Raw genomic sequence first — 23493 nt, 5'->3', positions numbered from 1 at the left:
CTTTAGCATCAGTCCTTCCAATGAACACCTAGGACTGATCTCCTTTCGAATGGACTGGTTGGATCTCCTTGCAGTCCAAGGGACTCTCAAGAGTCTTCTCCAACACCACAGTTCAAAAGCATCAATTCTTCAGCGCTCAGCTTTCTTCACAGTCCAACTCTCACATCCATACTTGACCACTGGAAAAACCATAGCCTTGACTTGACGGACCTTTGCTGGCAAAGTAATGTCTCTGCTTTTCAATATGCTATCTAGGTTGGTCATAACTTTCCTTCCAAGGAGTAAGCGTCTTGTAATTTCATGGCTGCAATCACCATCTGCAGTGATTTTGGAGCCCCAAAAAATAAAGTCTGACACTGTTTCCACTGTTTCCCCATCTATTTCCCATGAAGTGATGGGACCAGATGCCATGATCTTAGTTTTCTGAATGTTGAGCTTTAAGCCAACTTTTTCACTCTCCTCTTTCATTTTCATCAAGAGGCTTTTTAGTTCCTCTTCACTTTCTGCCATAAGGGTGGTGTCATCTGCATATCTGAGGTTATTAAGATTTCTCCCAGCAATCTTGATTCCAGCTTGTGCTTCTTCCAGCCCAGCGTTTCTCATGATGTACTCTGCATATAAGTTAAATAAGCAGGGTGACAATACACAGCCTTGACGTACTCCTTTTCCTATTTGGAACCAGTCTGTTGTTCCATGTCCAGTTCTAACTGTTGCTTCCTGACCTGCATATAGGTTTCTGAAGAGGCAGTTCAGGTGGTCTGGTATTCCCATCTCTTTCAGAATTTTCCACAGTTTATTGTGATCCACACAGTCCAAGGCTTTGGCATAATCAATAAAGCAGAAATAGATGTTTTTGTGGAACTCTCTTGCTTTTTCGATGATCCAGATCTCTGGTTCCTCTGCCTTTTCTAAAACCAGCTTGAACTTCTGGAAGTTCATGGTGCACGTATTGCTGAAGCCTGGCTTAGAGAATTTTGAGCATTATTTTACTAGTGTGTGAAATGGGTGCAATTGTGCGGTAGTTTGAGCATTCTTTGGCATTGCCTTTCCTTGGGATTGGAATGAAAACTGACCTTTTCCAGTCCTGTGGCCACTGCTGAGTTTTCCAAATTTGCTGGCATATTGAGTGCAGCACTTTCACAGCATCATCTTTCAGGATTGGAAATAGCTCAACTGGGATTCCATCACCTCCAGTTACTGTTGTTATTATATCCATCTCTGTATCTAGTAGCTGAGCTTTTCACAAACTCCCTTATGCCTCTTTTGGGAAGGAAGTGGAGGAAACTGGGTCACTTGGAGTTGAAAACAGAGAAAGGAGAGAAGTGTAGTTTTGTGCTGGCTCTAGAGGTGAGCTGGAAATCACCAGTGAGAGGCCTGGGCAAGGACTCCCTGAGGTAGCTTCTCGATGTATTACATTAACAATGCAAACTGTCCACTGAGAGAGCAGAGAGGGCTCTTGGCAGGCAGGAGAGGAAAAAGATGGTGTGCTAGACAGCTTCGACCTCTGTCTGAGGAAAGGATTTCCCCCGCTAAGGCACCAAGCATTAGTAGCAGTTGCAGGCCCCTGGGTAAAAGAGGACAGAAGGAAGAGAGGATGATTAATTAAAAATGCAGGCTGACCCTGAAATGATCAAATGAGTACTAATGACTCCCATCAGCCTCCTTGGTAGAAAAGAAATTATGCTAAATGCTTAGAACCACCACGAAGGTCCCTATCAGGCTAGTTTTCTGAGTTTTCTAGTTTGGCTAAAGTCTCATGTCTGATTTTTACCATGCAACATAGTCAAATTTCAGGCCTTTGGGAATGTCAGTGTGTTTATCTGTAAGATAAACTTTCTCTGACAATAGTTATAGCTATCGTCAGTCAAGGACATGTTATACAACCGAAGTTGGGGCCTTCTTAGATAGAATGAAGGGGAATATTCTGTAACCCCGATGCTGAGATCTTTCCTCTTCTTCTGTTTCTTTAAGCAATGTTGCCATTTTCTGTGGACAAAAGCCATACTTCTTCACTGTAGATCATTAAGTACATAAAGGGAAGAAGAGAGAAAGGGAAAATGTAGCCTCTAGTTTTACCACCCAGAACTGCCCATGGTTAACAGCTTATCTTCTTTATTTCTTCTCTTTCCTTGGTTTCAATTTTGTCTATAACATTATAGATTAGATTAGATTTATTTAAAACTATTTGTTGATAGGAAGAGAAACTGATGGAGGTCACTCCTTTGGCTTCAGGTTGCTCACAGTTCAGTGCATCACACAGTTGGTCACTTGCCTGACTTCCCCCATTGGATGATGAGTAACTTGATTGCCACAAGCAGTTAGACCCTCCTGCTTGGTGCCCCTTGCCATTTTGGATGGCCCTCTCTTATCATATTGTCAGTTCTTAAAGTGCTATTTTTTTCAAGGACCATTCTTTTAACCAATAAGTTTCAGCTCCTACTTTAGGTCAGGGTGAATGCCAGCTGCTTTAACATACTTTATTTTATTTAGTTCAGCTCATTTTTATATTCTTAGGGTGGAGCCAGTGCCTGGCACCCAGGAAGTTGAATTTTAAAATGAAGGTATTTTGGAAGGAATGTGAGCACTGGAGTTAGACTGGGTTTGAATCCCAGCCCTTCTGTATAGCTGTGTGACCTTGGGCCAGGGGTTAAACCTCTCTAAGCCTCAATGTCCTCATTTGTAAAATAGGTATAATTCAGTCTTCAATAGAGGCCCATGGTGAAGATGGAATGAAATAATAAATGGAAAATTGTGGCTCCTGCTATGTGTTCCATACATAGAAAATGAATGAATGAATGAAAAAATAATGAATGACTGATTAGAGTCCAAGAAATCAATCCAAGGGCTACTCTGTATGTTTAAATGGAAAAAGAGGAAGAACTGAGACTCAGCCTTTGGGCCCCAGGGCCTTCAGTCTCTCCCCTTCAAACCTGGTCTCAGGAGGGGTACTAACATGAGCCACTGAATTTTAGGTGTGAGTTTAAGTGGACATGCCTCTCTGAGAAACATTTGCATTTTCAATCAAATTTCTAATTGTCTTGTTTAAGTAATGTTTTGGAAAATTTTAGAGGGTTCATGGTTTCCCCTGGAGCCCATCTGTGAACCCTCTGCCACCCATTAAGGACCCTTTATGTCTCAACAAGTATTGATTGGGAGGTCACAGAGAAGTGGATGAGAGACTTGTCTGGTAGGATGCATTTTAATTGCAAGCAAATCAAGATACAATTTTAGTAATTGAGGCAGGAAGCAATAACTGCCTGTACTCTGGTGGTGCCCGTCTGTGTGGAAAGGAAAAACAGATTCCAGAAAGCTTAAATGGTGAGAGTTGAGCATCGTGAGGTCTAACCAGATGTGAGGAGAGAGGCAAAAAGAACAATTCAGAGAGGATCTCAGCTTCAAACCTGAGTAGCCAAGGTAATGACACTTCCCCTGGGACCTATAAGATAGCACAGAGGGGAGCTGGCTCTCTGGGGGAATAGGTGATAAATATGGTTGTGCATGTGTGTGTGCATACTCAGTCGCTCAGTTGTGTCTGACTCTGCAACCCCATGGACTATAGCTTGCCAGGCTCCTCTGTTTGTGGAATTTTCTACATGAGAATACTGGAGTGGATTGCCATTTCCTACTCCAGTTGTAACCATGAAGAATTTGCAGTGGTTGGGAAGCAGCCAGGGTAGGGGGGGATGTCTACTAAACAGTTGTTGTCATTGTTCAGTCACTCAGTCATGTCTGATTCTTTGTGACCACATGCACTATGGCATGCGAGGCTTCCCTGTCCTTCACCATTTCTCCTGGAGTTTGCTCAAACTCATGTCCATTGAGTCATGATGCCATCCAACCATCTCATCCTCTGTCGCCCCCTTCTCTTCCTGCCCTCAATCTTTCCCAGAATCAGGGTCTTTTCCAATGAATCTGCTTTTCACATCAGGTGGCCAAAGCATTGGAGCTTTAACTTTAGCATCAGTCCTTCCAATGAATATTCAGGGTTGATTTCCATTAGGATTGACTTGTTCAATCTCCTTGCCATCCAAGGGACGCTCAAGAGTCTTCTCCAACACCACAGTTCAAAAGTATCAATTCTTCGGTGCTCAGCCTTCTTTATAGTCCAATTCTCACATTGGTACATGACTACTGGAAAAACCATAGCTTTCACTAAACTGACCTTTGTTGGCAAAGTGATGTCTCTGCTTTTTAATATGCTATCTAGGTTTGTCATAGCTTTCTTTCCAAGGAGCAAGCAGTTAGAAATGTAAGGTCCTCAGATGGCTTCACAGCTGAATTCTGCCAAAAATTTATAGAAGAGCTAACACCTATCCTACTCAAACTCTTCCAGAAAATTGCAGAGGAAGGTAAACTTACAAACTCATTCTATGAGGCCACCATCACCCTAATACCAAAACCAGACAAAGATGCCACAAAAAAAGAAAACTACAGGCCAATATCACTGATGAACATAGATGCAAAAATCCTTAACAAAATTCTAGCAAATGGAATCCAGCAGCATGTTAAAAAGATCATACATCATGACCAAGTGGGCTTTATCCAGGGATGCAAGAATTCTTCAATATTTGCAAATCAATCAATGTGATACACCACATTAACAAATTGAAAGATATAAACCATATGATTATCTCAATAGATACAGAGAAAGCCTTTGACAAAATTCAACATCCATTTATGATAAAAACACTCCAGAAAGCAGGCATAGAAGGAACATACCTCAACATAATAAAAGCCATATATGATAAACCCACAGCAAACATTATCCTCAATAGTGAAAAATTGAAAGCATTTCCCCTAAAGTCAGGAACAAGACAAGGGTGCCCACTCTCACCACTACTATTCAACATAGTTTTGGAAGTTTTAGCCAAAGCAATCAGAGAAGAAAAAGAAATAAAAGGAATCCAGATTGGAAAAGAAGAAGTAAAACTCTCCCTGTTAGCAGATGACATGATCCTCTACATAGAAAACCCTAAAGACTCCACCAGAAAATTACTAGAGCTAATCAATTAATATAGTAAAGTTTCAGGATATAAAATTAACACACAGAAATCCCTTGCATTCCTATACACTAACAATGAGAAAACAGAAAGAGAAATTAAGGAAACAATTCCATTCACCATTGAAACGAAAAGAATAGAATACTTAGGAATAAATCTACCTAAAGAAACAAAAGACCTATATATAGAAAACTATAAAACACTGATGAAAGAAATCAAAGATGACACAAATAGATGGAGAAATATACCATGTTCATGGATCAGAATAATCAATATAGTGAAAATGAGTATACTACTCAAAGCAATCTATAGATTCAATGCAATCCCTATCAAGCTACCAACAGTATTTTTCAGAGAACTAGAACAAATAATTTCACAATTTGTATGGAAATACAAAAAACCTTGAATAGCCAAAGCAATCTTGAGATAGAAGAATGGAACTGGAGGAATCAACCTACCTGAGTTCAGGCTATACTACAAAGCAACAGTCATCAAGACAGTATGGTACTGGCACAAAAACAGAAACATAGATCAATGGAACAAAATAGAAAGCCCAGAGATAAATCCGCGCACTTATGGACACCTTATCTTTGATAAAGGAGGCAAGAATATACAATGGATTAAAGACAATCTCTTTAACAAGTGGTGCTGGGAAAACTGGTCAACCACTTGTAAAAGAATGAAACTAGAACACTTTCTAACACCATACACAAAAATAAACTCAAAATGTATTAAAGATCTAAACATAAGACCAGAAACTATAAAACTCCTAGAGGTAAACATAAGCAAAACACTCTCTGACGTAAATCATAGCAGGATCCTCTATGACCCACCTCCCAGAGTAATGGAAATAAAAGCAAAAATAAACAAATGGGACCTAATTAAACTTAAAAGCTTTTGCACAATGAAGGAAACTATAAGCAAGGTGAAAAGACAACCTTCAGAATGGGATAAAATAATAGCAAATGAAGCAACTGACAAAGAATTAATCTCAAAAATATACAAGCAACTCCTGCAGCTCAATTCCAGAAAAATAAGTGATCCAATCAAAAAATGGGCCAAAGACCTAAACAGACATTTCTCCAAAGAAGACATACAGATGGCTAACAAACACATGAAAAGATGATCAACATCACTCATTATTAGAGAAATGCAAATCAAAACTACAATGAGGTACCATCTCACACCAGTCAGAATGGCTGCTATCAAAAAGGCTACAAACAATAAATGTTGGAGAGGGTATGGAGAAAAAGGAACCCTCTTACACTGTTAGTGGTAATGCAAACTAGTACAGCCACTATGGAGAACAATGTAGAGATTCCTTAAAAAACTGGAAATAGAACTGCCATATGACCCAGCAATCCCACTGCTGGGCATACACAGTGAGGAAACCAGAACTGAAAGAGACACGTGTACCCCAATGTTCATTGCAGCACTGTTTACCATAGCCAGGACATGGAAGCAACCTAGATGTCTATCAGCAGACGAATGGATAAGAAAACTGTGGTACATATACACAATGGAATATTACTCAGCTATTAAAAAGAATGCATTTGAACCAGTTCTAATGAGGTGGATGAAACTGGAGCTGATTATACAGAGTGAAGTAAGCTAGAAAGAAAAACACCGATACAGTATATTAACACATACATATGGAATTTATGAAGATGGTAATGATGACCCTATACGTGAGATATCAAAAGAGACACAGATATAAAGAACAGACTTTTGAACTCTGTGGGAGAAGGCGATGGTGGAATGATTTGACAGAATAGCATTGAAACATGTATATTAGCATATGTGAAATAGACCGCCAGTCCAGGTTTGATGCATGAGACAGGGTGCTCAGGGCTGGTGCACTGGGATGACCCTGAGGGATGGGTTGGGGAAGGAAGTGGGAGGGAGGGTCAGGATGGGGAACATCCTGTACACCCATGGTTGATTCATGTGAATGTATGGCAAAAACCACCACAATATTGTAAAGTAATTAGCCTCCAATTAAAAAAAAGAAAGAAAGAAATGCAAGGTTCTGCAGGAAAATGGTTCCTTTCAGCACTGACGACATTGTGATTCTATGATGACTGGGAGGGAAATGGGGCCAGAACTTTGATTTTGAAATCTTCACCTCACCATGTGAGATGGGAGGAGCCAGGAAGGTGAATACATTGCCTTAGAAAAACAATGTGGAAAAATTCATATAGGACCAGGTACTGAATTTTGAAATAAAGCCAATTTTAGGGTCCAAACTACAAGAAATTAAGAGAGAGAGAGAGAATGCCAAACAGGGGGATATCTCAGCAAAGAGTGGACTACCCAGCCAGAAGAATGAGGACACAGGCACATTTCAAAAGACTGAGACAAATGGAGACTAAGAGGGGCCTTACCTCCTGCTGATGCTGAGCCATGAGCTGAGATCCTGCCCAGGAGAAGGAGAGGGGGCAGCACAGGGAATTCTGAGTTTGTTTGAGTTTTAATCTGGATGACTGAGAAAATCACTGAAGTGTCTGACAGCCCATTAGTGATCAGACTATGTTTTCTGCTTCAGACAGATGGGAGTACCAGATAGAATTTAAGTCCAGTTTATAGGAAATTTTTAAAAGGTACGATTTTGTATAACTTGAGTCAGTGACTATAAAATTCATACTGTCCAAACCATAATAGCTTGAATGCAGAGAAATATCTATTGTCTTCTCTCTTGACAGGTGTATTGATAAAGCACCCCTCCATTATCTGATTTGATTTTCCTCATGAAACAGGCAAAGCAGGTATCAAAGTTCTGTTTTACAGATGTGGAAACTGAGGCTTGGAAAGAGAAAGGAACATTGCCAAAGTCACAGGGTTTGTGAGTGGCCACGCAAGAACCATAACCCAGGGCTTAGGCTACTGAGTCAGAGTTTCTTTTATACCAGAACTTTTTTTAAGGATAAGAGCAGGGTTTCTTAACAGCCCCTTGGGAATCTATTCAGTTTATTTCTTTCAGGTTACATAACCCAAGTGATAGAATCTAAAGGATCTTTGGGGTTAATGTGCTGACATTGTGCTTATTAATTGTTGTAAAATAGGAGTGTTGCATGTGTGTGTGTGCGCGCGTGCACATGCATTTTGGATAAGAGGATTCAAAGATGATTTTGAACCATGGGCCTTTCAGCATCTCTCAAAGTGTAGGATAAGGTAGCAGCCAAAAGCACTGGGTTTCTATGTGAATCTGGACACATTCTCTCCCTTCCCTTTAGCCTCTGCTTGTTACCTGTAAAATGAGGATGATAATACCTATTTTGTAGGGAGGCTAAGAAGATTAAATGGGGTCATTTGCATAAAGTCCCTGGCTCTCAGATCTTCCTGTTGTGAGCATACCACACACTGTGGCCAATACAAGCGGTACCTGGTGGCAGGCCGCCCAAGATGGTTGCTCTCCTTTCAGGTCCCAGATCATGTTAGGGGGACTTCAGCTGCTCAGGTATGACAAGCTGTGGCCTGGAGCTTGGCCATCTTCCTAGCCCCTTCTTGAACCTTGTGGAAAAGCTAATTAGGGCAAAATAGGGAGCTATGGATACAAAAGTAAGGCTTGGGAGAATTATCCAGCTGGATGTCATAGAGAGACTTGCTTCACAAAAGAGAATTTTTTCTGGAAAAAAAAAATTGACTACCTTTTAAGAAGATTAACAGCAAGGGCTGGATGCTCCATGGTGTTTTGACCAGCCCTTTCCAAGTAATGACTTCAATTCTCCTCAGGCAATGAATCCATGAGGGCAGAGAGTTCAGGGAGACCAAAGGGGAGATAAAGAAGGAACTTGGATGCTGATAGCCATGGAAGTGGGCAGGAACCTGCCCCAGCCCTGGAGAGAGAGGTGAAACTCTTGAGGGCTTTCTAGGGACTGCAGTCATTCAGAGAAGGAGCCGGAAGAAAGAGAACTCTGTGGGGGAGGGAGGAGGGTGTGAAGATGCATCAGAAACCTTAATGTTTCCATCAGTTTTAGATAAAATGTAACAGATTTTCCTGCATGACCCTAAAGCTGGCTAAGGAGATAGTCTTCAAAAGATAAGCTTGGAAATTAGTTGAAAGAAAACAAAGGGGGACCTTCCAAGGAAATACACACAGAAGGGAGTCAGTCCCTGAACTTCTGTCAAGATGTCATCCTTATTACACCCTGGTTCATGGCAGGGGCCCAGTAAATAATTGCTGGTGAAACCCATGAATTATATATACCTCACACTGGCCATTGGAGGTAAAACCTCCGTTTGGTTCACAGGTAGAATGAAAGGCTGGACCAGCCCTGCCAGTTTGACTTGAGCTAAATGAAACCATGCCCTGAGAAAGAAGTGACTTAGAAAAATAGAAATCATTACTGTGCCATTTATATTGCACCTCTTGAGGTGGGTTACATCTCCCTGCTCTCCTGATCTAGATAGCAGTAGGAAATAGGAAAGTGGGCAGGGCGGGGCCGAGAGAACTGTAGTGCCCTTCTGTCAAAACCTCCTTTGCTCAGTGACTAAGCTTTTCCAATCAAACGTGTTGTCAATTTACATCTATGCTTCTTCTGGAGGTGTTTGCATTTTAAGCTTCTTTTACAGTGAAAAGAAAAGCATGTCCCCGGCTAAAGGGATTTCTGACATTAGGGAGCAGGTTGGGAAGATTTTGTGAGTAAGCATGAGGGCTCCCGGAGTCTTGGAGGATGGGTTGTTGCTGCCCATTGAACCCCCATTGCAGCTGGGCCAGTACCCTTGCAAGAGTCTCTAGGCCCTAGGAGCCCTGAGTACAGTACATTGGTCTTTCTATCACCAACTTTGGTTGGAGAAGACAGTTTACCTGCCTTTGGACTGCTTAGCTGGGTAAGGATAGCCCACTGGAATAGAATTCAGAAGGGGCTGATTTTACTCTTCTAGCATCAGAGTCCTGAGTGCCCTTGGGAGAGTATGGTGCCTGCTCAATCCTAGTCATCTTTCAGCAACCAACCAGTCTGTGCCTTCTGGTTTCTTCTCAAGCCCTGGCTTGCCCTACTCCTCATCGAGATCTCCTTTCTCTTTTGTGTAGTGGTATCTATAGTCTATATCAGCAGTTTTCATAACCGGTTATATGCCTGAATTACCCAAGAAACTTGCACAATATTGGGGATAATAGTTCCTGCTTATTACATGCTGGGCATTGTTCTGAGGAGCCTATGTATGTTAACTCATTTATTCTCACAACAACCCTGTGAAATAAGATTCCTCTTAGTGTCACTACTTTGCAGTTAAGAAAACTGAGGCTCAGAGGGGTGTGGTCCCCTAATGTACATCACAGCTATGATGGTGTCAAGATTCAAAATTGAGAGTATGCCTTCAGAGTTCACGCTCCCTACCACTCCACCCCACTCTCAAGAGTCTGCTTTTCAGAATCCTAGTACTGACCTCCCAACTCAAGAGCTCCTTGGAGTAGAGAAAGAGCAAGATGTTTATTTTTAACACTTCACAGGAGACTCTGATGTGAACCAAAAGATGAGGGTTGTTGTAAATAATGAGAACTAATTCTATACTTGGCCAGGGGAGAATATGTAGAATTTTCCAGGAGCTGGTAAATGCCCTGTAAGTGGTCAAGTTTCTAGGACAGAAGGCAGCCAACCCTTACCTTCTCCTTCTGGAGAACAGAGACTATACCTTTGTACATTCACTCATTCAACAAAATGTGACAGGAAGCCTACTATGTGCAAGGTGCTGTTCTAGATCCTGGGGAGCATGGAGGTTATATTCTATATGAGGGAGGCAGACACTGAGCAAATGAACGTATAACCTTCCATGTAGTGATAAGTGCTATGAAAAGCAATAATTCAGGTGAAAAGATAGATGGTGGAATGGGGAACATGTGGGTGACTTTAGATAAAGAAGTTTGGGTAGACCTCTCTGGTAAGGTAACATGTGAGCAGAGACCTGAATGAAGTCAGGAAGGAAGAAATGCAAATGTAAGGGAAGAGTGATCTAGGCAGAGAAAATGGCAAGTGCAAAGGCCCTGTGGTGGGAGCAGCTCAGGCAGGTTTAAGGGCCATCAGGAAGGCCAGAACAGCTGGAGTGTTCCAGGACATCCCAAAGTTTAGGATAAGGAGAAGTGAGGGGGATTCAGGGAGGTGAGAATGAGCCAGGGAGGTGAGAACTGTATCAGAGGCTGCCAAGGCTCAGCCAGATGAAATGGAGCACAGGTCACTGTGATTGACAACATGGAAGTCACTGGTGGCCTGGGGGAGGAGAATTTCAGTGGAGTGGTGAGGCCGGAAGCCAGACTGGAAAGGGATCCAGAAAACCTAGAAGGGAAAGTGGAGGCAGCAAACTTGACTGATTTCATTTTAGTTTCACTATAACCTGGAGCAGGGAAATTGAGCAGTAGCTGGCAGTGACAATGGGGTCCAGAGAGCTTGTTAAAGGTGGGCTGCACTTCAGAATGTTTATAGGCAGATGGTGCTTACCCATTCAGAGCGGGAAATTGGTGATGGCAAGTGGAGCATCTCTGAAGAGCTGAGAACCAATAGGATTCCAGGGCACAATGAGAGGAGTTAATCTAAGGGTGTTGTGAGAAAACCCCGTATAAGGCCATGTGGAGCAGAGCATTGAGATGCAGGGAGGTGGGAATAGTTGGTGGTCAGTTCATGTGTGATTTCAGTTCTGATGACTTCAATTTTCTCAGTAAATAAGAAAGAAGGCCTTGAGCCAAGAGCAAGGAAGGAGTCCTCTATCTAATTCTACTGTGTGGAAGAGCCAAGAATTTTAATTTAAAAGTTATCCTTATAGGTTTATCTTTTAGATACATCAGTAATCACTATAATATATTTATATGAGTTTTCAAGCACAATTTTTGGGGGGACTCAGCAATTTCAAGCATGCATGGTCTTTTAGGAAGTTCTCTTCATAATCAAAACCAAAAGCACTGGTCTCCACCTCCCCCAAGGAAACATCAGATAGGGTCTTGTTAACATTATAACATGAATTTGAAACAGTTATTCTTTTTTTTTTTTCCTCTAATTTTTGGCCGTTTTGCTTTTTTGGTTTTTTTTTTGGTAGATATTGATAACATTCACTTCATTCACTTTCGTCTCATTTCAGAAATCATATGAGAACCCACTATGAATCCTAATGTTTCTATCTCATTCTCTGACACACATAAAAACTGCTCCTTTAATTGACTCTTCAGTAGATATCTCTGCCTTGTTTTTCCTGATACAGTGGTTGTCAGATTTGAATGCATAGCAATACCCCAGGGAGGGTTAGTTAAAACCTAGTGCTGGGCCCCACCTCCAGAGTTTCTGATTCTGTAGGTCTTGGGTGGGGGTCCCAAGATCCTGTATTTCTGACCAGTTCTCTGGGGCTGCTGCTGTTACCAGTCTGTGGACACACTTAGAGAGCCACTGCCCAGGAGCTTCTGTTTATAGTCTCTTCCAGTCGTTTTGAGGCGGACTAGGCAGCTGCAGGGCCTCTCTCTGGACCTGCAGGAGTGATGGGAGGATAAGAGAAAGGAGGACAGCTCACCAGCTTGCTCCGCCCCTCTCTCTTCCCCATAGAAGCTTTGGAGCCACCCCTGACAGAGGAGACCCTGGACTGGGTGGACCTTTGGTCGCCCCCGCAAACATCTCCGATAATTCTCCTGTCTGTCCTTGCCTGAGAGCAGTCGTGACTACAGCATCCCAGGATGCTTTCATCTTTCAAGTCCTGATTCCTAGTGCCCCTTCCCACCCTCCTCTCACCCACATTGCCTGGCCCTGCTCAGATCCCTGATCTCTGGCTTCCCCCTGTCTGCTGCCAGTCGCTCCCAGTGAGCTCTTGGTACAGGATGGATGGGCCTTCATAATAACCCTGGCAGGCAGCTGTGGGGCCAGGGCCTCCCCTTTGAGGCTGGTGTGTCTTTGATTTCTCGACAGATTAGCAGCACACAGAAGCGAAGCCCGTGTAAAAGGCTGGAGTAAAAGGACCAGCTCGCCACATGACGCACGCCTGTAGTACACCGTGACTGGCAGGTAAGGGGAAAAGCTATTTGCAGCACCCAGCAAGCTCGACGCTTGTTCTGAAGAGCCTGCACGGCCTAAAAATACCACAAAGGGTGGGAGGGAGAGAAAGGAAACTTTGGCATGGAATATTTAAAAAAAATTAAAAATAGAAAGGCTTTAGTAAATGAGAGTCACCAGTCGCTGTGCCACTCCCCACCTACAAGGCTTTTAGGATTCCCAGCAGCCAGCCAGTAGCCGACGTGACAGGAACAGTGAAGTTATTTTGGGGAACGGAGTCAGGCCACCCGTAGATGGATGGCAGAAGCAAGGGCGGAGAGATGAAAGTGCCACGTGGTGGGCTGAACTGATTGGGATTGACAGTAAACTGGTCTGGGAATTAATGAGATCCAATAGATGCGGGGTTTGCCTCCGATTTGATGAACCACTTTGTCAGGCTTGCTTAACCTTGGTCTCAAATCAGTGCAATTGAAAGTCAGCAACAGGACTGATTCTGCTCCTCTTCTTGTGAGGGTGCTACGATGCCACCTTAGAGCTCTTGCACTGATTTCTACTCCCTCTCCCCTCCCTACAGCCTCTTAATTCATTCTGAAGCTCCAGCAGATACATGATTTGGTTTGGTTTCATTCCTCTTGTCTTTCTTGGGAAATGCCTAGATGAGCGAGGTAAACAAACATCCTCCCCATGAATGAGTTACCCTGATCAAGGACCTCTTATGTAGACAGACCTGGCCTGGCACGAGCAAGATATTGAGGGACCAGAGTAATCATGTGCTAGCAGAGTCCAGGTTTACCTTGTACCTCTGTCCACTTCTAGGAGAAAATGGCACCTCAAAAATGCCCAGAATTATGCAGAGGAGGAAACTGGATTTCTGCTCTATAAGAAGTTCAGTAATTTAGCCCATGGTGGGGCATAGGGGTAAATTGGGAGAGGTTGAAAAAGGGGGTACATGCTCTTAAAAAACACATCCCTGAGGAGGCCCAGAGAGGCAACGTAGACTGCAGGCTCTGGAGACAATCTGACTTATTTTTCAGTTTCCATAGAAGAAATGAAGCAGAGAGGCCCCCAATAAATGTTGGCTAGTTATGGACCTAACAGAATCAGAAGATATTAAGAAGAGATGGCAAGAATACACAGAAGAACTGTACAAAAAAGATCTTCACAACCCAGATAATCACGATGGTGTGATCACTGACCTAGAGCCAGACATCCTGGAATGTGAAGTCAAGTGGGCCTTAGAAAGCATTACTACGAACAAAGCTAGTGGAGGTGATGGAATTCCAGTGGAGCTATTCCAAATCCTGAAAGATGATGCTGTGAAAGTGCTGCACTCAATATGCCAGCAAATTTGGAAAACTCAGCAGTGGCCACAGGACTGGAAAAGGTCAGTTTTCATTCCAATCCCAAAGAAAGGCAATGCCAAAGAATGCTCAAACTACCACACAATTGCACTCATCTCACATGCTAGTAAAGTAATGCTCAAAATTCTGCAAGCCAGGCTCTAGCAATATGTGAACCGCGAACTTCCAAATGTTCAAGCTGGCTTTAGAAAAGACAGAGGAACCAGAGATCAAATTGCCAACATCCACTGGATCATGGAAAAAGCAAGAGAGTTCCAGAAAAACATCTATTTCTGCTTTATTGACTATGCCAAAGCCTTGGACTGTGTGCATCACAATAAACTGTGGAAAATTCTGAAAGAGATGGGAATTTCAGAACACCTGATCTGCCTCTTGAGAAATTTGTATGCAGGTCAGGAAGCAACAGTTAGAACTGGACATGGAACAACAGACTGGTTCCAAATAGGAAAAGGAGTACGTCAAGGCTGTGTATTGTCACCCTGCTTATTTAACTTATATGCAGAGTACATCATGAGAAACGCTGGGCTGGAAGAAGCACAAGCTGGAATCAAGATTGCTGGGAGAAATCTCAATAACCTCAGATATGCAGATGACACCACCCTTATGGCAGAAAGTGAAGAGGAACTAAAAAGCCTCTTGATGAAAGTGAAAGAGGAGAGTGAAAAAGCTGGCTTAAAGCTCAACATTCAGAAAACGAAGATCATGACATCCGGTCCCACCACTTCATGGGAAATAGATGGGGAAACAGTGGAAACAGTGTCAGACTTTATTTTCCTGGACTCCAAAATCACGACAGATGGTGACTGCAGCCATTAAATTAAAAGACGCTTACTCCTTGGAAGGAAAGTTATGACCAACCTAGATAGCATATTCAAAAGCAGAGACATTACTTTGCCAACAAAGGTTCGTCTAGTCAGGGCTATGGTTTTTCCTGTGGTCATGTATGGATGTGAGAGTTGGACTGTGAAGAAGGCTGAGCGCCGAAGAATTGATGCTTTTGAACTGTGGTGTTGGAGAAGACTCTTGAGAGTCCCTTGGACTGCAAGGAGATCCAACCAGTCCATTCTGAAGGAGATCAGCCCTGGGATTTCTTTGGAAGGAATGATGCTAAAGCTGAAACTCCAGTACTTTGGCCACCTCATGCGAAGAGTTGACTCCTTGGAAAAGACTCTGATGCTGGGAGGGATTGGGGGCAAGAGGAGAAGGGGATGACAGAGGATGAGATGGCTGGATGGCATCACTGACTCGATGGACATGAGTCTCAGTGAACTCCGGGAGTTGGTGATGGACAGGGAGGCCTGGTGTGCTGCGATTCATGGGGTCACAAAGAGTCGGACACAACTGAGCGACTGATCTGATCTGAATTTCAAATAAATGAGTGATGAACTGGGCTGGCATTTGTGCCAAACTCTGGGACTTAACCATCAAGGTTGTTGCATTTACTAAAGTGTTTTCAGAGAAGGATGTGATGTACTGTCTTAGGGTACACCTATGAAGACTGACTGCTTATCACCCCAAGAGTGCCTGGGTCACACATTCCCAGCTCTCAAATTACCAACTGCATGCCAGAGGTCAGGGCCAGCTCCACACAGGGAGACAGTTGGCAGGGCCTCTGTGCCAGCAATATGGGCTGGGCATGACCTTAAGCTGCCCTCACAGTCCAGCCCCCTCCCTCTCAGCTCTTGAGCATTGTTACCAGGCCAATGTGTATTTGAAAACCCCTCTTCCCATGAATGAATTCGGTTAATAAGTATTAAAGGTTGTTGAATTTTCATGGCAATCTCTGAGAATTTCAGAAGACTTCATAGCATGGATATTATATGTTGTTGTTGTTTATGGTCACTCAGTTGTGTCTGACTCTTTGCAACCCCATGAACTGTAGCCTGCCAGACTCCTCTGTCCATGGGGATTCTCCAGGCAAGAATACTGGAGTGGGTTGCCACTTCCTTCTCCAGGGGATCTTCCCCACCCAGGTATCAATCCCTTGTCTCCTGCATTGGCAGGTGGGTTCTTTACCACTGAGCCACCTGGGAAGCAATCATATATGATGCATCAAAACCCACTAGGAGTGTACTAGGAGACACTCAGGTAAACAGATAATCTCGGCAAAATAATTGTCTCTTATGGAGTTGATAGTTTAGGACTTAAGGGTTAAAATTAGCAACCTGGGCTTAGAATGCAAGACAATTTCATACGTCTTTCTATGCTACCACATGACTGTTCCTTTTCATGATTGGATGTTCATGGTTTCACAAGCAGCAGTGGGAGGAGGGTGAGGGAAGAAAAGGTGACTAAGCATGTTTTTCTGTGCTTTGCATGGGGCCAGGTTTTTCATACACATAAGCATGTGCATGTGTGCTAAGTCACTTCAGTTGTGTCCGATTGTTTGTGACCCCACGGACTGTAGCTCACTAGGCTTCTCTGTCCATGGGATTCTCCAGGCAAGAATACTGGAATGGGTTACCATGTCCTCCTCTAGGAGATTTTCCCAATCCAGGGATTGAACCCGCATCTCCTGCATTGGCAGTCGGGTTCTTTACCACTGAGCAGCAGGAAAGCCCATACATGAGCATATCTCATTCTTAATGTTCCCTTGAGGTAAGTATTAAAATTAATATTTTGCAAAAAAGGAAACAAATATTCAAAGAAGTGGCTAGACATTAATTTTTTGGCAGATGAATTTGACTACAAAGACTCTAGTCTACATAACCACACACCAGACTGCCAACCAGATTAACCCAGAGGGCTCAGTTGATAGGCTAGAACTGCTCTGGTCAACTGCCAGAGGACAGAGCACTGAGTTATGAGATGGGAGATATCACCTTGCCCTTGATACATAATAGAAGCCTCGCATTCCTTCTTTGGTGAGCAGTAAAGCCATAGCAAAATTAAAAATAGAAAAGTTACTAGTAAAGAATAGCAAATTATAAAGCCTAAGACACAAAATAGTGTTTGACTCATCCTAAGGCCCTAGCTGCTGCTTCCATCCTTTTTAAATTTACCTACTAAATGCTGACAGTTGGCTCCAATGTTGAAGGAGCTCCTATAATCTTTGCAGGGTGGCTGAATGAAAAAAAAAAACCAAAAACTTGTTTCCAAGAGTCTCAGAGTTCAAAAGGAGGACCAAGAGGTGGGAATTAAAAGAAGGCGGCTTCAAAGCTAACAGGAAGTACTTTCTAGCAAATGGATCTGTGTGACTAAGGGATGGGATACTTCAGAATGAGCAAAGTTCTCTCCCTTGGACATGCTTAAACAGAGGCTTGGAAATACCTTGGGACTTGGCATTGACTAAGTGGACTCTGTGGTCTCTTAAAGCCTTTAAGGATCTGAGAATCCATGACATATGGCACCAATTTTCAATGGAAATAAATTTCATTCTTATCTGAGCCAACTCTGGTCTACTATTCGGTGCAAAAAAAAGGGGTTGGGGACTAAGACCCAAGCCAAAGGAGTATGTCTGGTTCTACTTGAGGAGTTGGAGATTTAAAGGGAAGAGTGGATGGATGCCATCCACTCTTGGAGTCAGGTCTGTCCAAATCCTTTGGAGGTAGTGACTTCTGCTTACTAAAGGTGGCCCAGGTAAAAGCAGCTATGGCTGGAGCTAAACTTGATATGACTGGACTTGATATGGTATGGGAGGCCAAGTCATTACCTTTAAGGTCTCTTCCAATCAAAGAATCTATTTTTTTTTTTTAAATGAGGAGCCATTTAGGAACAGTGCTCCCTGCCAGCCTTTTCAGGTTAGGGAAACCCTCACCCTTTTGTCCAAAGCCATGTGTCTAACAAAGCAAGCTGTATGCCAGTCCTGTAATTTACCAGTCCACTTCTGGGTATATACCCTATAGAATATGTATCTGAGGGCTTTTACATCCTCCAAAAGACATCGTTAAGAATGTTCATAGCAGCTTTATTCATAATACCCCAAAAATAGAAACAACTTACAATGTACATCAGCAATGAAGTGGGTGAGAAAATGTGGTGTATTCATACAATGGGATACCATGGAGCAACAAAGACATGGTAGCTCCTGATATATGCAATGCTGATGTGTCTCATAGATGTTGAGTGAAAGAAGTAAAAATGCAGGCTGTATAATTTCATTTATATAAAGTCCTAACTTAGGCAAAAAATTATAGTGAGAGAAGTCTGAACAGTAGTTGTCTTTGGGAGGGTTGAGGTGGTAATTAACTGATATGGGGCATGAAGACAGTTTGAGGATAGATAGCTGGAAATGTTCTATGTCTTAATCTGATGGCAGATAGATACAAAAATTCATGTAACTGTGATCTTTCCATTTTGCTCTATATAAGTGCCTTCTCCCGCTCTTTCTTTCTTTCTGGATAATAGATATATCTGGAAAAGAAAAAAAAGAGCAGTTTTTTCCCATGGAGACTGGGTTATATTCTGGATTTTTTTGGCATTCCGTGTTAAAGGAAAATAAATGATCTTATGGCTTTGGTAAACTGATCTTCAACAAAACAAAGTATTGGACTGGTACTACTGTAACCACTAATTATGGAAGATAATATAGTATTATCACATGCATTTCAAATTTTTTGAATCAAATTTTGGCTTCTAGACTTGAGTGTTACTTCCAGGTACACCTCTTACTTGTATGTACACAATGTTTTATCTTTGGGGACTCAATATTCTCATGAATAAAATGTGGGTGATTCATTCATTCAATAAATATTGAATGCCTACCATGTGCAAGGCTAGATGTGTGGGAGAAACAGATAAATCAGCTCTCAGACTTGAGAGACTCAACTGGAACACTACAGGTAAAATCACATAATAAAGAGGAAGAGTTATGGCAACACAAGAATTTATTAAGGCATGACAATTATGGCAAATAATAGTGCAATAAAGTAATTCTTTACCCTGGGAAATTAACTCTTTTGCCAAAATATTATTCTCAGTCTTCTGTATATACAAACATTGGCATCTAACTGGAAATTTTACTCTTACTGAGATTTTTCAAGTTCAACAGCATCTTTAGATGTTAATGTGATATGAATTGAGAAAGATTTAACATAGGATTTAGTGTGTTGGATATAATACAGTTGTTCAGCATTTGGAAACCAAGTGTGTTTTCTGTCTAGTTGCCTTTCCATGTACTGGAGACCTACAAAATGCATAAGTAAGTCACAAATGCAAACAGCAAGTATAATATGATACCATTTATATAGAGTTCAAAAACATGCCAAAAATGCTATCCATTGTTTCTGAATACATGCACACACATCAGTGATAGAACCATGCCTGCCTGTAAGCAGTAGACAATTACAGGAGAGCCATGTCTTAAATTGCATTCCTCTCCAGCAGAGCTCGAGACCAGGACTTGGGTGTAAGGCATTTATTAAGGGGTGATCCCAGGGAGTAGGAGTGAAGGAGCAGGGAGAGTGAGACAAGAAACGGGAGAAAACCAGGAAAGGGTGTTTTATTGAGGTCACGGCTTTAGGGAAAAGGGCTCAGCCCCATTTCTTAGAATTGTCTGTCCTAAGGGCATTTATACAAGGCTCTGACCCATGGGTTGATGGTTCTCCTGGGGGTGCTAATTCTCCCATACATTTGTGATGTGCTCACAAGGGTTGAGTGCATTCTTGAGGGTTTGGAGGAAAGCTTTGGAATAAAGAAATAGAGTCATGGGTTCTGGAGGTGGGAGACTGCCAGGATGACTGAAGGCTGAAAGCCAAAGGTGTGCTGAGGGCATGCGACATATTGCACCAATCACATCTCTTTTAAGTTCCTACCCCTGGGGAAAGATGGAAAGGAATGGGATAAGAAAGGGTTACACAAGGAACTCCAACTGGATCTTTAATGTGTTATTTCTTAAGAAAATATAGCAAAAATATTTTCCAAAAAGCTGCATGGTAGGTGTATGGGTGCTCATTACATTTTTCTTGGTACTTTTCTGTATTCTTGAACTATTTCAAAATAAAAAAATTGGGTTGCATCAGCATTAATTTGTTTCAGGGGAGCTCTGATTGAATAATTATGCAGAGCAGTAATGTGTCAAATAGTAATATAATTTGCCACTAGTTCTTAAATTAAGTTAATGTACCTAAGTATAATTTTGATGGAATTTGACTAACAAAATACTGAGTTTCATCCCAAATGTCATGGTTTAATTCTTATTCTAGTTGAGAAATCTCACTTGATAAACTTTTGATTGTATTTCCAGTTGTCTTAGCAGGGCACTTTGTAAACAGGGGATGATTTATCCATTTTCTGGTTGGGAAAGCCATAACTCAGAGGAATTCAGTAGTTCATTCAAGATCACTCAGCAGTAGAAAGGCAGGAGAATAATGCAGGAGCTTTGCCCTTTTAATCTGCAAGTCCCTCCTTGTTTTACTCAAAACTTTGCAAAATGATCAACAGAATCGTCTAGGGAGCACACAGTGGTGCGGGCACTGTGTAATTGTTTGCAGTATACATGTATGTGATTCAATCAACACAAGGGTATTTGATGGGGGTGAGCATAAGGATTATAGTTCCTGCATTCAAGGATTTTATACTTTAGTGAAGATATGATTAAACATAGCTGTATTGTCTCTCCCAAGTGTGGGAAATGATCACCTTGGGTTTTATGTGTAGAACAGTAGCAGCGGCCATTGCCACCACACAGCTGTTGACTGGGCATCCACCACGCATGGGGGCTCTTGTTAGCATTGCTCACTTCTAGACTAGCTCAAGGTTACCAAGTTCCTCTTAACTTTTCCTTAGCTTTGTGTACACTTTGTCCCCTGGGCCAACAGCACCTTGTCCAAGGGCAATTTGTTTGTAGCAGGAGGTGTTCTGAGGGGCAAGCAAACTGAAACCCCAACAACCACAATAATAACCACAAAACCCAACACAGCCCAACCTTAAAGAAACCCCCCCTTTGTAAGGCCACTTTTGAGACTTCATGGCTCCACTCAAGTCAAACATTTCAAGTGGTTGAACTAGGAACTTGGACTCAGAACGTTGTTTTTCAGAAGGAACTTGCTCGGCTGTTTAAATGGTCACCAGTAAAACTGCAGAATAACAGCTGCAGACCTCTGGGCTTTTGACACTTAAAACAACTGATGGAAAATGCCTTTCGAACCCCTTGGATTTACACGAAGAAAACCCATTGCTAAATTACAGCTGAAAGGATTGTTATTCTTTCTGTCTCTTGTGGCTGAATGGCATCTTAATTGAGGTATTCTTGTGGCACAAAGGCAAGGTGACTGGCTTGGCCTCCTCTATAGACTTTCCAGCCCCATCACTGAACTCGTGAATGATTAAATATTCCCTTCAATCCCAGCTCCCTGAGAGCCGCGCCCTACTTTCTCAAACTGCTCTCCAACCATTGGCAATCCCAGCCTTCCATTTGGTCTTTGAGTTGTCAGGGCGAGCAGTGTCAGAACTGGGGAGCTCAGACTTACCACAGCAAAACAAGGCACCCTGACTGCAGTTCCTCACTGACAGCTCAGTTCCTCAGTGGCTCCAGCGGGGACCCCATTGGAGGAAGCTCTGCACCCTCAATGTCTCCATCAGTTCCCACTGTGGACATGGCACTGTGCTGTTTGATTCCCCCCCCCCCCCTTTGCTGGCAGATGTTGCTGATGCCCTAGCTATGTCTTCTGGTTCTCAAACCATTGCAGTCATCTGATAGTTTCTTACTATAAATACCTGAACCCTGTCCGCCTGAGGGTGTTCTGGACCATGTTGTTCTTAGGCCCGCAGGTGGTGGGACAGGGTGAACAGGTACTAGGTAACTAGATAGACCAGAGAGTTAATGCCCCCCAGGGTGATCCTCAACCAGTGAGAGATGGGAGATGATAGGCAAATTCCCTAGCTTGAGTGGGCCTATTCTAGGGTATGTTCCTCAGGGTTTCTCAGAGGCACTTCAGCAAGATGGAACTTCAGTTGGCCACCTACCATTAACGTACCTTTATGCCTTTTCTCCCTTCCCTACTTGTTTCTCTACTCCCTCTCCAAGTTTCCTGAGATCACCTCACAAATGAACTTCTTGAATCCAAATCTTTGTCCCAGGGTCTGCTTGGAGAGGAACCCAAACTAAGGTAAAGTCTCTGAAATTTTATGCACATTTTTGTTTGATATGATGAATATGAGGAGCCTTCATTAACTTTTCAAAAGGCTCTAGGACCCCAAAGAAGTCAAGAATCAACCCCTAACCCCTCTTCTTGAGATCAGCTCATCTACTCCTGAAATCCAGACACAAAGAGTCAGGTGCTTTCTGTATGTATCCCACTGCAAGTCTCCCCAGCATTTCAGATGTCACTTGTGGATGCTGTGCTTGCCCCCAGCACCCCCACTAGGACAGAAGGACCACCTCCTCAGCTAATGGCTCAGCTGTCAGCCTCCCCAGGATCTGCCTTCAGCTAAAGGAAGTCATGGTTCCCTTCATCCAAGGTTCCATGCTGCCCCCCAGGGTCACCTGCATGCAGTGGCTGGGTGATGTAGACCGACAGGAGTCTGAATCCCTTGTCCCAGCTCAGGACAGCTCTTGTGGGGCCCTCCCAGCTCCAGAGGCACCCCCCCTCCCATGAGTTTGGCTGTGGCCTTTCTAGAGACTTCATCACAGTCTAATTTCCTTACCTTTCTGCCAATAGGAGTCAATCCTGAGAGCACTTTCCAATAAACTTCCTGCATTCCAATTTCCAAATAAGAGTCTGATTCCTGGGGACCCAGGCCTGTGATAACCTGGGGATTATCTCTGCATTCTCTCTTTTCATATCCACCCCTGTATGATTCATCACTCACCCAATCAAAACTCAAGTCTTATTGACTGTGATTTTGGATACGCCCATGTTCTCCCTCTCCATTCTGATGATCTCTCTCCAGCTATGGCCTGGATATCTGACACAGCCTCCTAACTGCCCCCAGACTCCCATTTTGCTCCTCTCAAACATGTTCTTCCCACTGCAAACAAAGCAATCTTTCTAAGGAATAAATCTGGTCTCGTCACTATCACCTTTCAGTGGTTCACCATTACCCTGAAGATCAAGTTCTTAACGGGATTTATACTTTTATGACTTCCATCCCTTATGGGCCCCTCCAGCTTTGCATTTCCCCATGACCTGCCATATGTGCACTGCACTCCAGCCAAACTAGACTGCTTGCTGTTTTCCAAATTCACCACAACCTGGGGCCTTGGTTCACACTCCTTTCCCACTGACA

Source organism: Bubalus kerabau, chromosome X (genome assembly GCF_029407905.1).
Source record: "Bubalus kerabau isolate K-KA32 ecotype Philippines breed swamp buffalo chromosome X, PCC_UOA_SB_1v2, whole genome shotgun sequence".
Classification (NCBI taxonomy): domain Eukaryota; kingdom Metazoa; phylum Chordata; class Mammalia; order Artiodactyla; family Bovidae; genus Bubalus; species Bubalus kerabau.
This window is presented reverse-complemented; position numbering follows the sequence as displayed.